We start from the raw sequence: 16,825 nt of genomic DNA on the forward strand, positions 1-16,825 counted from the left end.
TGGTTTGCCACTAGAGTGACTGACTGACAAACCTGTATGGGTGGATCAATGTCCCCTATCTCAGGAGAAACTCACTCAACTCCATCAGCTAGTAAAAGAGCAATTGGATGCAGGACATATTGAAGAGGCAGTTAGCCCCTGGAATTAACCAATATTTGTAATTCCAAAAAAAAGTCAGGAAAATGGCAATTGCTACATGATTTAAGAGCTATTAATGCACAGATTAAACCAATGGCTGCATTACAGTAAGGTCTGCCACCCTCAGCAGCCATTCCAAGGGATTGGCCTCTTATAGTTACAGATCTTGAAGATTGTTTCTTTACTACACCCTTACATGAGAAGGATAAGCCTCGATTTGCCTTCTCTGTGCCTTCTATTAATCAAAGGGAGCCTGTCTCTTGTTATCAATGGAGAGTTTTACCCCAAGGCATGCTTAACAGTCCTACGCTATGTCCGCATTTTGTAAGGCAGGCATTAAAGGAGCCTTAAAATATGTTTCCTACGGCTTACATCATTCATTATATGGATGACATTCTTTTGGCCACTCCTAAGGAGTTATTACACCAATCGTTCAGAGAAACAAAACAGACTTTGATTAAATGGAATCTCAAAATAGCTCCAGAAAAGGTGCAAACAACTTCCCCATACCAGTACTTAGGCACTACTGTTACTAAAAGAAGTGTTCCACCTCAGAAAGTAGTTCTCTGTAAGGACAGGTTGGAAACCTTGAACAATTTCCAATAATTTTTAGGGGATATTAATTGACTGTGCCCAATGCTAGGTATCACTTCTAATAAACTCAGACACCTTTATTGGACCCTCCAAGGAGATTCTTCATTAGATTCTCCTCGGCCTCTTACTAAGGAGGCAGAAGCTGAATTACAGTTTGTAGAACAAATCCCTCAGTAGAGACATGCCTCCTGGCTACAGGTGCAAAAGCCTTTGCTTCTGTTTATTCTTCCTACTGCCCATTCTCCAACAGGACTTTTGGGCCGGTTCATAGACGAGTCCGTAATGGTAATAGAGTGGCTCTTTTTATCCAGTCAGACAGTAAAATCTTTACAACTTTTTCTTTAATTACTCAACATATAACAATTGGTAGGCATAGATCAAAAATGCTTACTGGATATGATCCAGACAAAATTACTGTTCCGTTAGATTCCCAACAACAGGTTGCAGCATGGGAAATGTTGACTGCACGGCAAGTAGCTCTTGCAGATTTTGTGGGAATAATAGACCACCACTATTCATCAGACAAAGTTTTGCAATTTTACAAACTTCACCTTTTTATCCTCCCTGTAATTACTCATCACAAGCCTATTCCAAGAAGCCAGACTTATTTTACTGATGGCTCTTCCAAAGGCCCTGCAGCTATTTATGGACGTAAGCGTACTCAAACAATAAAAACCTCTGGAGTTTCAGCTCAATGCTCAGAATTAACAGCAGTTATTCAGGTTTTATAGCTCACTGCTTCAACTCCTATTGTCTGTGATTCAGCCTATGCTATAAATGTAGCCAGTCGCATTGAGACTGCCACTATTAAAATGACCCTAGGGCTTCTCATCATGGCGGACCCTAGAGATAAGGCGCTTCAGGACTGCCGCAAGAAGCTGCTTGAGCACAAGGAGATCGACGGCCGTCTTAAGGAGTTGAGGGAACAATTAAAAGAACTTACCAAGCAGTACGAAAAGTCTGAGAATGATCTGAAGGCCCTACAAAGTGTCAGGCAGATTGTGGGTGAAGTGCTTAAACAGTTAACTGAAGAAAAATTCATTGTTAAAGCTACCAATGGACCAAGGTATGTTGTGGGTTGTCGTCGACAGCTTGACAAAAGTAAGCTGAAGCCAGGAACAAGAGTTGCTTTGGATATGACTACACTAACTATCATGAGATATTTGCCAAGAGAAGTGGATCCATTGGTTTATAACATGTCTCATGAGGACCCTGGGAATGTTTCTTATTCTGAGATTGGAGGGCTATCAGAACAGATCCAGGAATTAAGAGAGGTGATAGAATTACCTCTTACAAACCCAGAGTTATTTCAGCATGTAGGAATAATACCTCCAAAAGGCTGTTCGTTATATGGACCACCAGGTACGGGAAAAACACTCTTGGCACGAGCAGTTGCTAGCCAGCTGGACTGCAGTTTCTTAAAGGTTGTATCTAGTTCTATTGTAGACAAGTACATTGGTGAAAGTGCTCATTTGATCAGAGAAATGTGTAATTATGCCAGAGACCATCAACCATGCATTATTTTTATGGATGAAATAGATGCTATTGGTGGTCGTCGGTTTTCTGAGGGTACTTCAGCTGACAGAGAGATTCAGAGAACGTTAATGGACTTACTGAATCAAATGGATGGATTTGATACTCTGCATAGAGTTAAAATGATCATGGCTACAAACAGACCAGATACACTGGATCCGGCTTTGCTGCGTCCAGGAAGATTAGACAGAAAAATACATATTGATTTGCCAAATGAACAAGCAAGGTTAGACACACTGAAAATCCACGCAGGTCCCATTACAAAGCATGGTGAAATAGATTATGAAGCAATTGTGAAGCTTTCAGATGGCTTTAATGGAGCAGACCTGAGAAATGTTTGTACTGAAGCAGGTATGTTCGTAATTCGTGCTGATCGTGATTTTGTAGTACAAGAAGACTTCATGAAAGCAGTCAGAAGAGTGGCTGATTCTAAGAAGCTGGAGTCTAAATTGGACTACAAACCTGTGTAATTTACTGTAAGATTTTTGATGGCTGCATGACAGATATGGCTTAATAGAAAAATAAAGTTAAAGAAAATAATGTATGTATTGGCAATGATGCCATTAAAAGTATATGAATAAAAATATGAGTAACATCATAAAAATTAGTAATTCAACTTTTAAGATACAGAAGAAATTTGTATGTTTGTTAAAGCTGCATTTATTGCAGCAAGTTACAAAGGAAGAGTGTTGAAGCTTTTCATATTTGCTGTGTGAGCATTTTGTAAAACATTGAAAGTTGTTTGAGATAGTGGTATAAGAAAGCATTTCTTATGACTTATTTTGTATCTTTTGTTTTCCTCATCTAAAAAGTTGAATAAAATCTGTTTGATTTAGTTCTTCTACAAAAAAAAAAAAAAAAAAAAAAAGACCCTAGACCCAGAGCTGTTTAACTCGTTTCGAAGACTTCAGCAAGCTATTCACTCTCATGCTGCTCCTTTTCATATTTCTCGTATTTGTTCTCACACACAACTTCCTGGGCCACTATGTTTAGGTAATGACAGAGCAGGTAAACTGATTGGTTCTATATTTCAACAAGCTCAAGCTTCTCATGCATTACTGCATCAAAACACTTCTGCCCTTACTCATATGTTTCATGCACCTCACACCCAGGCTCAAGCTATTGTGCAAGCCTGCCCCACTTGTCAGCATGGCCCTGGTGATACACCTGTAGAAGGATGTAGCCCACGAGACTTAGCTTCAAATGAAATCTGGCAGATGATGTTACACATGTAGCAGCCTTTGGCAAACTTAGCTATGTTCATGTGACTATAGATACTTACTCTCATATGGTACATGCCACATGTCAAACAGGGGAAACAGCTGACCGTGTCCAATGACATTGTTTATCATCATTTGCCCATATGGGGGTGCTTAAACAAATAAAAGCTAACAATGGACCTGATTGTGTTAGTCACGCTTTTCAAAATTTTTTACAGTTATGGGCAATCACTCATAAAACAGAAATTCCTTACAATCCCCAAGGACAAGGCATTATAGAGTGGGCACATCAAACATCACAATGTATTTGAAAAGACAAAAAGGGGTAGTAGGAGACCAGCTACCACCTCAAACAAAATTACATTTAGCCTTATTTACTTTAAATTTTTTGACTCCTGGTATAGATAATGAGAGTCCAGCAGAACAACACTGACAAATATTACAGGGAAAAAAGAAAGTTTACCAAAGGTATTATGGAAATCCCAGGAAAAAGGACAACGGCAAGACCCGGTACATTTACTGATGTGGGGATGAGGGTATGCTTGTGTTTTTACAGGTGATGAACAAATCATGTGGGTGCCCTCAAGATGTGTGCGATCATGGAATGGGAGACTGGAGGGACCCATGGATCCCAAATCTGGGCCTGGTTCCCCCAGGACGAGCCATGAGCCAGTTGAATCTGAATGCAAAGACAGAGCAAGGGCCAACCAGAGTCACACAGACATCAACCCCCCATAACATGGGGACAGATCAATAAAATCACACAGGAAGCTGAGAAACTGCTGGAGCATCAGGGTCAGGCAAAAACCCCTGACTCCATGTTTAAGGCCATGCTAGCTGTAATATCCTATGCAGTATGTTTTCCCTGTGTAGAGGCGAAGGCATATTGGGCATATGTTTCCACCCGCCCAGCAGAATGACCTGTACTCTGGAGTGACACTCCTCCTGAGATATATCATGATCAAGGAACACGGGCACCAGGATCCCTAATTCCCCCTGACATAGAGCAATTAGACTCTCAGAACAATGGTATCAATTATACGGCTCCTTTGGAGGGACTTCCTTTATGCATCACCCAGGATACATCGCTCAATCACAGTTGCCTTACAATTCAATCCCAGGCATGGTTGAGTTACCATGGAAAATATATGTACCTATTAGGCCTTAGCTCTATGAATATTACTGGTATAGCTACTAATCACTCCTGGCCCAATTGCCCAAATTGTATTAATTATACAGAATGGGCTCCCTTTGATCATTCTAACCCCCTCCTTGGACCCAGTGTCTTGGCCCCCTAGCTAGACAACAGTCCATGCTAATGGAAGACATTATTGACTGGGGTCCCCGTGGTCATTTTGTTGGGAGAGATGAGCATCAGACCTCATGGCAAGAACTTCACTGGCACTGGTGGTGAAACTTTAACATCTCTTCACTACACCATCTTGGGATTCAATCCCAATCTCCTGTGCAAATTGCTTGGTACCACGAAGGCTTTAGCCCACGTTTGCCTCAATGGCATTACCAAGGAAAGAGAGGTCCAATTCAGGAGTTGATATGGAAAGCAGCAGTCCCATTTATGAATAGCAGCGTTTGGGTGAGAACACTATTCAATACTAGTAACAGTACTAAATGCAGGTCTAATGTTACCCTTGTAGAAAATATTACCACTCAATTTACAATTTGTGTTTTAATCCTTATGTTTTTCTAGCAGCAAAAAGGGATCAACTCCAGATGGACAATGCCCAGTTGACTTGTGATTCCTGTCAACTGTATCATTGCCTTAATCATAGCACAATACAAACACACAGTATATCCACCCTAATAATTCTAGGTCACATTCCCAGATTATGAGTTCCTGTAAATTTGTCTGAGCCTTGGGTGGCCACCCCCACATTACATCTCATAAAACTCTTTTTAACTCAGCTTACTCGTGGTGCTCATAGAGCCTTAAGCATGATAATTTTTGCTATAGTCTCCTTAGTTACATTAATAACCTCTGTTGTGGTGTCCTCAGTATCAATGCACAGCTCCATTCAAACAACTCAATATGTAGAAAACTGGACTTGTACAGCCGACCAGGCATGGATGCTTCAAAATAAAAGTAACACCGAGATACAAACAGAAGTGGCAATGTTAAAGACTACTGTTCTGAGCTAGGAGAACAAGTAGAAAGCTTGCAGTTGCAGCAGGAATTGCGTTGTCATTTTAACCATACTCATATTTGCATGACCAATTTGGAATATAACAAAAGTGAATATCCATGGGACCTTGTAAAGGCCCATTTACAGGGAGCTTTCACATCCAATGTTGCTTTTGATTTAATGATTTACAAAGTAAAATCCTTAATTTGAATAAGCAGACTCAAGCGTTTCAGCCCTCTTTAAAAGCTTGAGCAGAATTTCAACAATGTTTTGAAAGCCTTAACCCTTGGAACTACTTCAAACAGCACCTCAATGCCTTTTTTATAACTCTTGGATTAATGTTACTATGTTTCTGGGGTTTTTTTGTTCATAGTCTGCAATATCAGCTGGACCACCAAATGGCAATTGAGAGCTGCACAACCTGCAATTATCTTTATTCAATTAATGCAAAAACAAAAAGGGGGAGATGTTACAGGTCAAAAAGAATGAGGGTCATGACCAACTCAGTATACCACTAGAGGCTATTTGAGTAAACAGAAAACTGTTCTCATGAAAGCAGGATGTTGGAAAACTGGCAAACTACATCTGCTGACAGAAGGGGTGCTGAGGGCAGTCACACCCCCAGTGCAGTGTTCATTGTGATTATCTATAGGAACATCTGAAGCCTGTTGTATAAAGAAAGCAATTATGTGTACCTGTGATAAATCAAGCAGCTGACCAACCATTACCTCTCCCTACCTGCCCTTTCTACCTAATAAATACGAAGGGCTGTAGAAGCTCAGAGTTGCCTTTGCTCACTAGAAACAAGGAGCCCCCTGACCCCTTGTTTTAAAACATATCCTTTTGTCTTTGTCTTCATTTCTGTATTCTCCCCACGTCGTTCATGCCATAGTAACCAACAGTGACAGTACAGGCCATATAATTAAGTGACTATCACTAGATAGCCTTCCTTCAATGATGTTCTTCATCTAGGAACCCAGAGTTCTCCAGGGTAAAATGGCAACTGAAGTTTTGGATATATTGAGTAAGAAAGAAAGTCACCTCCATAAAACTTAGTAATTGGAGCTGTCACCACTACAAATTTCTAAACTTTGCAAGACTGCAGCAGGATTTCAAATGATACTCTGAGAGAGGAGAGAATGAGCTCATGTGGATTTCCCTCCAAATGTATTTGCTGCACAAAGGCAAAGTTCACATTACACTTGGAGATTTCTCTCAGTCTAGTTTAAGATCACAGATTGTGGATCCCAGATAACTGGTATCAACACACCAGTGTCCTGTTAAGGCTAAACCTAAGACTTTTTACCACACTGCAGCCTTAGAATTGGACTTCTCTTCCTGTTGCTGGGAAGAATTAGAGATATATATTAAAGGTCACTTTTCTTCTGAGAAAAGGGATGCTGGAAGAGACAGGAGCAATGAGTGTGTGGCAGGAGTTCAAAGTGATAAGGTGAAAGCCAGGAGCCACAGAGCATAAAGCTCCAGGGCTGCCTTAGGGGATGAAGTGACCAGCACCCTGGCTCTTCTGTCCAGCTTTTTAACAATCTAACAGTTAGAGTTTCTTTATTTTCTTTCAGCTACTCCTGGAAATGGTGAAGACATGGAATTTTTGCAAAAAAAAATGGTGTGGAGGAAAATAAAGCCTCTGTGTGAGTATATAACCATTTGACCTCTTTTTTAACCCTCTCCAGGGTCACCCTAGAATCAGATCTGCTCCCCAGCATCTTCTGTTTCCTGGAGTGTGTTGTCTGCTACTTTGGATTGGCCATGATGGGCTGGAGCTGCCTTGTGACAGGAGCAGGAAGGTTTCTGGGTCAGAGGATCGCCTGCCTCTTGGTGGAGGAGAAGGAGCTGAAGGAGATCAGGGCCTTGGACAAGGCCTTCAGACCAGAGCTGAGGGAGGAATTTTCTGGTAAGCAAACTTGATTCATGGGTGTGTGGCTCCATTTTAACCTCTGCATGGGTGTGGGGAGGTGGACCTTTTCTAGCAAGTTACAGAAAGTTGTAGTCAAATCTAAGCCAATCCCACATCCACAGTCAACATAAAAAGAATATTAAATAGTATAAAATGGCATAGTGTGAAGGACACTGGATGGGGTGTCCAGAGACTGGATTCTGGCCCTGACCCAGAACTTGAGAGGCAGCCACTTTGGACACCAGGCCCATTTTCTTCTCATCTAGAAAATCCCACAACAGTTATTTTTCTTGTCTACAACTGTTTTATGTTCTGAAGCTTTTTGTCTTGACAATTGCTTTGCAACATTCACAAAGGATGCCATTGACTTGGAGACGTCACCAGTGGGTCCCTGCCTCTCTAGACCTCCCTGAGCTTTGTTTTGTTTTGTAGCATCCTTGGCATCTTTAGTGAAGGCCAAATAAAAAGAAGTGAAGGTATAGGCAAGTGTGTAAGTATGTGTGTGTGTGCCATAAAGCGAAACAGAGAGAGAAAATTAGGGAGAGAGAAAAATCAGAGACAGAGAATGAGAAAGACAGAGAATGCATGAGAAAGAGTGAGAAAGAGAGAGAGGATAAGAGAGAGAGAGCATCAGTGAGAGAGAAAGCTCGTGCACAAGTGCACAGCACAGAGCTGAGACAGTAAGAGGCAGTATGAGGCCAGATATGCCTCATTTCGATTTTTCATATATGGCTTTATTTTTTAACCATTTGTCTCTGTTGCTCAATCATCAAGAAATTGCAGAATTTGGTGTAGCAGATCCTTGTGCAAATAACCCCATGAGGGGTATAAAAGGGGTTGTATCCAACTGAACAATGAACCATCAAGGTCCTGAAACATAAAGCAACTTGCCAAGACCATCTAATTAATGTGTAGCACAGCTCAGACCAGAGCTTCCTCCAGAGGCTTCGTCACTTGACTCCAGAGTTGATGCTTGGGAAAGTGGGTCTTGAGTCTCTCCCTTGCCTCCCTGGGTGCCCAATTCCCTGTCCTCCTCCCCAACCCAGGAGATTGGGTGGACTGTGTGTCTTCATGTGGGCTCTGGCAGTATGGAGACTCATGACCTGCCCTCAGAGAAGCCCCCACTTGACAACATTCAGGGACCACACCCAACACTCTGTTCCTCTTTTGCTCTTCTCAGACCTCTTCCAATTTCCTCCACCCTCTGTTTTAATGGTGTCTTTCACAAACAAATATTAACACAAGACCAAGATTAAATGTTTGTAATCCTTATGTGTCACCAATATTTACAATCTAACGTGTAATACCAGAAAAAAGCAATGCTCAGCCTAGAGGAATTGTTCCTTATGGTGAAAAGGCAGGGGATATAATGGATGCACAGTGGCCTGTATGAAGATAAAAACAGAGAATCCTTTCAGTGTTCTTTCTGTGCCAGGCACTGTGCGACATGTTTTACATGTGCTGACTCAATTGTTACTCATAGCAACCCTATGAGATTGTTAATATTATTATCCTCCTTTCTTACAGATTAGGAGACAGACACAGAGAGGTTAACTAACTCACTGGAAGTCCCAGAGTTAGAATATGGCAAACCTGGATTTGAGCCCAGAGAGTCTAGTGCAGCATCTGCACTCTTAAACAGAGTTAGTCTAGCAGCTTGAGGAAGGAGCGAACTATGGCTCCACCAAAAAGTCCCCATTCCTAGTTTCTAGATCCCTGTGAACTCACTGAGGAAGAGCCTTTTCTCTTGGCTTTAGACTTCTACATCTTTGAAATGGCAATTCCTTTGAGCCAGTCTGTCTGAAGTTGGCAGCAAAGGGGAAGCAGAGGAAGGGAGCAGGAAGTGCAGAGGTGGAAATAGAACCAGAGAAAATTCCACTCTCAGGCTGTCACCCACGTCCTCCCCAGCAGCCTCTTCCCTGCCTCCCCCATTGCAGGGCCTCCTTGGAGTTGCCTGGCAATAGGAAGGGGCTGGGAGTAGACAAAACATGACAGAGGCATCAGGAGAGTAAATGGTCCCATCTGAACCCCTGGAAGGAATTGCTCCGGTCTTGAATTTTTCACTCTGAATTTTACTCTCACTGTTCTTTGGCCTTTGGTGCCAATTTCAGTTGAACTGGCTTAATCTTACTCTTTCTCAGAAAAGTTTGTTGTAAACAGCCAGTCCTGTACCTGGTGTACAGTGTACGAGGCTTGGAGGTGGGGTGGGCAAGTTTGAGTCTCCACTAGAAATGTGACCTTTGATCTGTCCCTTAACCTCTCTGAACCTCAGTTTCCTCGTCAATAAAGTGGGACTCAGAAAACCTATCTCATGAGATTGCTGTAAAAGGAAATAAGCAAGTTGTGAGTGGTATGCAGATTGTAAAGCACAAACAAGCATAGAGTATTTATCCAAGCTCCATGTACCACAGTGTTCATGGCGTGGGCTAATTCCAGGTGACAACTTTACTGTCAGCACCATGTCTTGGGTATTTCAGAGGAGCCTGAAAACATTAAAGTTGTAACCACTGCCCTCAGTTAGACAGCTGGAATATTAGTTCATTGGTCGCTAACTTTCAGCATTGTTTTCTGCTTTTGATATCTGATAAGAGTTTTTCATGGAAATTCCTCATTTAAGCCCATCCGCAATTCCCTAGTAATGGCTCCACTCTCCTCCCAATTGCCCAAGCAGGAAACCACAGGGGTGATTTTGTCTTCTTTTTCTCTCAGCCCAGATCCAGTAGGTATCAAGACCTTCAAGGTAAGGTCTGAAATTCAAACCTGTTGTATCTGCCCTCCTCTGCTTCCACTGCTGGACCCTGCTTCCAGACCTCATTGAAACTTTGGCATAGATACTCCGATTAATCTCTTAATTACCTTACTTTCTCATATCCCCTATACCAGTCCGTTTTATATCCTCAAGCCAAGGTTGACTCCCCACATCATAATTCTGCTTCTATTTCTCTCTCTCTCTCTCTTTTTTTTTTTTTTTTTTTGGAAACAGGGTTTGGCTGTGCCACCAAGGCTGGAGTGCAGAGGCATGATCTCTGCTCACTGCCACCTTCACCTCCTGGGCTTCATTCATCCTCCTGCTTCAGCCTCCTGAGCAGCTAGGACTATGGGCACGCACCACTAAGCCTGGCTAATTTTTGTATTTTTAGTAGAGACGGGGTTTCATGAGGTTGTCCAGGCTGGTCTTGACCTCCTGGGTGCAAGCAATCAGCCCACCTCAGCCTCCCAAAGTGCTGGAATTACAGGTGTGAGCCACCATGCCCTGCCTGGTTCTCTACTTATTCCAAATATAAATAAGGGGTTTCTCTGACGTGGTGCTGGAGACCCAAAATCATGATTCTGTATTACCTACAGAATTAAATTCAAACTTTTCCCTCTTATACCCAACTCTCCACAATCACTCTACTCTCTTTAAAAATTTTGGTGAGCTTTCCATGACTCTAGAAATGCTTATATTCCAGGTACACCTGACAGCTCATTGCTCAGATTACTTTTCTGAAATGAGATGGGGTAGAAACAGATGTTTGCTCTTTCCCAATAAATTGCTACATATTCTGACTTCTGTGCCTTTACTTGTTCCTTCCATGGAATGTACACCCTGCACCCCAACACCATGACTCTAACCATCCCTGAACACCTATGTAACATCATCTTTATCAGGAAACTTCCAAGCCAGTTTCAGAAATGTTCCGATCACCTGACCCGTGTTCACACAGAGCTCCAGAACAAGACCAAGCTGACAGTGCTGGAAGGAGACATTCTGGATGAGTCATGCCTGAAGAGAGCCTGCCAGGACATCTTGGTCATCATCCACACCACCTCTGTCATAGATGTCATTGGTGTCACTCACAGAGAGTCTGTCATGAACGTCAATGAGAAAGGTACAGTAGTACAGTAGCTTGGGAGGAGATGGAGCAAGATGAGAAAGATAAATAACAAAGGAAGAGAAGTCCCTCCACTGAACACCTGCTGTGCTCTGGGCCAAGTGTCTTTGCTGATCACTACCAACTGGGGGAGTTCAAAGCTGCTACCTTCAGTTTTTTACATGAGGAAACCAGTGCTAGAGATGGCAAGTAACTTGTCCAGGCCCCCCAGGTGAGTAAGTAAGTAGGAGAATTAGACTTTAAACTCACTCCTGTGTGACTCCAGAAGCTATGCACACTCTTTCTATTGTGGCTCCGGTCAAAAGTCAACTAAACTCCAACTTCAGATTCTTGATATCCAGCCACTCTTTGCCTCTGTGGGACAGAATCAAACCTTCCAGGTGCCGCCATAGTCATCATTTTAAACCTTGTATGTAGGCTGATGATAATGAAATGGGAAAAATTCCCTCTTCCCCCTCAGCAGGCATGCAATGGGGGTGTGGCTTGCTTCTTCAGTGCTTCACTGCTCAAACCTCTATGGGAGCGTATAGAGAGGCAGGTTGTGGGACTCCGACTCTGCCTGGGGTGAATGTTTACAGTTCCTGAAACCCCAGTGGGTGTGTGTTACACAGTGCTCTTTTAGTCTTGCTCTTTTAGTTGTGACATCTATAGGCAGCTTGTTTTAACAAGCTACAGTAGACCCTCTACCTTATCGGAAATTCAGAGGGCTTTCTGTATCTCAGGTTGTTGCTTTGGTTACCAACGCAATTGGATCACACCTGGGCTGGGAGAATGAGTGCAAGGTTTTATTGAGTGGAGGTAGCTCTCAGCAGCTGGGGGATGCCAGAAGGCGAGGGTTTTCCTCTGGAGTCAGCTGCTCAATTACCTAACTCTTCTCCTACTGCCCCAGGAAAACTCCACATCATTTTGCCAGTGGGTGTGTTCCTCCCAAAGTCCAGCTGCCCATGTATTCCTCTGCTGATGTGTTCCTCTGCTGATGTGTGCCCCTCCTGACATCCAGCATCGTCTGTCTTCTTCTGCCAATCTGCTTCTCTCCTTGCACAGCAGCTTGTGCATGTGCCTCTTGGGGTCTTGGGTGGTTTTTATAGGCACAGAATGGGGGCATGGCAGGCCAGGGTGGTCTTGGGAAATGCAACATTTGGGCAGAAAATGCTTGTCCTCATCTAGGTTCCTGGAAGTGGAGCCCTAGCCAGAGACCACACTCTCCTTCACCCAGCACTTCCCTTCCCCACTCCCATATCATTTAAAGGGACCACGCTCTTCCCTTCCCAGCACTCCCATATCAAGAACTTTCAGAGCCCTCCTGTCCACCTCAAAGAAGTTCTCTCGAGAGAACTAGCAAAGCTGGTTCACAGAGGTCTGTCAAGACAGAATTATCCAGCACATGCTTTCTCACAATATTTTCTTAACAAAAGAGTCTCCCAGTATGCAAAATACCATCTCTTCGTCTCACTGAAGGGCCTGCTATTACAGAGCCGTTTCATGCTATGTGCCCAAAGTGCACCTTCATTTAATCCTCATCCCTTAAAGTCTTGGTGGTCTTTCTGAATTGCAGCTTTCCAAACCACTTTAAATTCAGACTCATTTCCTTAAGGAATCTTGTCATGCAGTCTCACCATCTGATTCCCAGAGTCCAGTCTCTTCAGCACCACAGCACCCAACCGTGGGCCTGGCCCTCCACGTTCAATCTACTCTGATGCCTTTTCTAACTGAACTAATTGATTTTGAGTCTCCAGCACCATCAAAAAAAAAAAAAAAAAAGAAAAGAAAAGAAAGAAAGATAGAAAAATCCCTTCCAGTTTCTATTTACGCATACCTTTCAGTACCCCTAGAGTACAAGTGGGGTGTTAAGAATAACCAGTTTTTCATTTGAATTCTTAACTCTCCACAGCTCCCAATGACAAGAACTGTGAAATGACAGGAGAAGTGTTAGAGGCATCTGTTTCCTAAACCATTATCACTCCAAGGCTTAGAAAACATTTCACAATGTTGGTCATTTCCCTCTTGAAAGTAAACTACTTTCTCTGCCACCAGATTAATTGTTGAAAATATGAGGCTGTCTCTCCAGAAACTCAAATTCCACAGAGACTTTAAACTGGGCCAAAAAAAAAGAAAAAGAAAAAGAAAAAATAATAATCCTTACCTAGGAAATTCCTTGCTTCTTCAAGGGAAGGCACTCCGAGCACCTCCATGAGCTTCACTTCCACACAGCTCAGGGGATGCTGCCAGGTCCTCCCAGTGCAGGTGTTACCAGCAGAGGGCACACTCCTCTCCACAGTCCTCCACCAGGCTCCACAGGAAATGCCAGGGTAGGGCTTAAGGGAAGGTTTATCACCCCGACTTTACATAACCAGGTAAACAGAGACACAGCCAGAATTGGAAGCAGCTTTCCCAGGGAACACACAATCAGGAAAAGAGTGTGGGTTTCCAACACCTCCCCACAAGCCACTGTTTGCTCAATGACTCCAGGAATGGTCCTTGTGACTAAGTTTTATCAGTCCACTCAAAATGAGAAAAATACCAGCAATTGTATGTATATTTAAGAGTATATTTAAGAGTGTATATTGCTTATATACAACTGTGTATGGGTATGTGTGTGACATAAATTCTTCCACTGCCCTTTTTTGCCTAAGGACTGGGACTGTCCATATTCTCAGAGTATAGCTTCCTGATTTTTCAGTTTTTAATAATCTGCCTTTAATGATACTGATGTCACATTATAATTTTTCAACATCATTATTTGACAAAATATAAAGTGATAACTCTAGGTCCTTTGCCAAAATTACAGTACACACACACACATCCATACACCCAAAAGTCTAGAAATTCTTGCTCTCCAGAACCCATGTGTCAGTTTCTTTTCATTTTGGTGTTTTTCCTATGGCTGTAGCATGGCCCAGTCTCAGTCAGAGTCACAGAAGAATGGACCCCGAGTCTGTTATAACCACTGCACTTGAGAATGAATATCTGTGCATGTGGTTGGGGCCCCTTAGTTATATTTCCTGACACTGACAGCACGCTTTTTGTTGGTAGTTACCCAGCTTCTGTTGGAGGCCTGTGTCCAAGCTACTGTGCCAATCTTCATCTACACCAGTACCCTAGAGGTAGCCGGGCCCAACTCCTAAAAGGAAATTATTCAGAACGGCCATGAAGAAGAGCTTTTGGAAAACACATGGTCCACTCCGTACGCATACAGCAAAAAGCTTGCTGAGAAGGCTGTGCTGGCGGCTAATGGGTGGACTCTGAAAAATGGTGGCACAATGCACACTTGTGCCTTAAGACCAATGGTTATCTATGGGGAAGGAAGCCCAATCCTTTCTGCTGGTATAAATGAGGCCCTGAACAACAACGGATCCTGTCAAGTTTCAGCAAGTTCTCCAGAGTCAACCCAGTCTATGTTGACAACGTGGCCTGGGCCCACACTGTGGCCATGAGGGCCCTGCAGGACCCCAAGAAGGCTCCAAGTGTCCGAGGACAGTTCTACTATATCTCAGATGACACGCCTCACCAAAGCTATGATAACCTTAGTTACACCCTGAGTAAAGAGTTCGGCCTCCGCCTTGATTCCAGATGGAGCCTTCCTTTAGCCCTGATGTACTGGATCGGCTTCCTGCTGGAAATAGTGAGCCTCCTACTGAGGCCAGTTTACACCTATGGACCGCCCTTCAACCGCCACACAGTGACATTGTCAAATAGCGTGTTCACCTTCTCTTACAAGAAGGCTCAGCGAGATCTGGCGTATGAGCCGCTCTACAGCTGGGAGGAAGCCAAGCAGAAAACCGTGGAGTGGGTGGGTTCCCTTGTGGACCGGCACAAGGAGACCCTGAAGTCCAAGACTCAGTGATTTAAGGATGACAGAGATGTGCATGTGGGTATTGTTAGGAGATGTCATCAAGCTCCACCCTCCTGGCTTCATACAGAAGGTGACAAGGGCACAAGCCCAGGTCCTGCTGCCTCCCTTTCACATAACAGCCAACTTATTGTCTTCCTCATGTCCTCAAAACCTGCCCAGTCCCTGGCCCAGCCAGAAGCTTTCTGTCCTAATCATATACCAGAAGAAAGACGATGTGATTTGCTTTTTCCAAAACTCAGTGGCTGATTCTGAACAATTGTGGTCTCTTTTAACTTGAGGTCGTTTTTAACTACTAGAACTCCATTTCTCCTCTTAAACGAGAAAGAATCTTTTCTTTCAAATCTCCTACTTCTTCACACAGTTCAATATAAAGAGTAATAAATGTTTTAATGCTTAACCTGGAGGGAGGTGTAGTTTCTGTTAATACATAGTTCCCTCCTTTTCTTTTCATTTCCAGGTATCACCATCTTTAACTTAGGAGAGTAGTATGAAGCCAGGGTTGTGGGGTGGGCAGAGTAGTGGGAGCATCCGGAAGGGCGATGAAGACTGAATAAGCCCTACTATGTTTCAGGCATGTACAACATGACCTACATATGACATATATTCCCTCACTCAGTACTCATCAGAAACCTATCATGTGGGGGTGACTATTCCCATTTTACCATTGAGGAAACCTGTTCACAGTCACACTAACTAATTAGTGGCTAGGCCTGTTACCAGGAAGTTGGCCTTGAAAGTCCTTATCTTTCCATGGAATTATGCAGCCTGAACTGGTCTTACCAGTGGTACAGCAGAGCACTGGAGCATGGGGTGCTGATACTTGGGATAGTCCCAGCTTTTTGGGGTTACCTCTTTCTTGCCCAGTCCGGTACAGGGGAATCTCTAGAACCCAGGAGAATCCCTGAGGGGTATCTGAAAGAGTTTGCATGTCTTTCTTAACGGCCCTTAGCAGGGCAGAGAGAAGCAAAATTGCATCAGGCCTCCACCAGCTTCAGTGCCAATTTCCTTGAAGGTCTCTAGAACACACTGGCTATACGTGTGTTGGCCATTCTGATCATACATAACCCTGCATTTCACCCTTTCAAATCACACAATGAGCCACACCATGGGTTCCTGGGCAAGTAAAGAAAACAAGTGTGAACTTTCCCCAAAATATACTTTCTACTCAGCCCAAAATTAGAAGTCTACTATCGCACATCCCCAGGTTTAACTGTCTCTCTCTTCTTTCTCCTTCTCTTCTTTAAATTATATCCTTTCTTCTTTTATTCTTCCATATCCTTAGCCTCTTTCTTCCCTCCATCTCCTCTTTAATCACTGGTTCTCTCATTCTTCTCAATTTCCCTGAAGAGTGGAGGCCAATAAAGACAAGTTTGGTGACTTCAGTGATGACATAGTCATTAACCAATCAATGAAAACACAGTCAAAAGAAACACTGTCAGGGGCATCAGGGACAGAGTTGAACTGAAGCAGATGAGTAGGTTGCTGTGGATCCAGAGTGTGGGGAGAGGAAGCTGTCTCCCTCTGGACCTTTGTGTATCACAGCAATGATGAGAGTC

General features: G+C 43.3%; 2 pseudogenes across 2 annotated transcripts; both read left to right on the forward strand.

The window, feature by feature from the left end:
* Window positions 1–1,539: 1,539 nt before the first annotated feature.
* Window positions 1,540–3,111, forward strand: LOC112624224 (annotated as a pseudogene). The gene has a single exon (XR_003119371.1). The product of XR_003119371.1 is annotated as a 26S proteasome regulatory subunit 10B pseudogene (transcript).
* Window positions 3,112–7,393: 4,282 nt separating this feature from the next.
* LOC112624238 lies at window positions 7,394–15,672 on the forward strand (annotated as a pseudogene). The gene is made up of 3 exons (XR_003119375.1): window positions 7,394–7,538; window positions 11,249–11,421; window positions 14,458–15,672. The product of XR_003119375.1 is annotated as a 3 beta-hydroxysteroid dehydrogenase/Delta 5-->4-isomerase type 1-like (transcript).
* Window positions 15,673–16,825: the final 1,153 nt, after the last annotated feature.

This window comes from Theropithecus gelada, chromosome 1, assembly GCF_003255815.1.
Source record: "Theropithecus gelada isolate Dixy chromosome 1, Tgel_1.0, whole genome shotgun sequence".
In the NCBI taxonomy this organism is placed as follows: domain Eukaryota; kingdom Metazoa; phylum Chordata; class Mammalia; order Primates; family Cercopithecidae; genus Theropithecus; species Theropithecus gelada.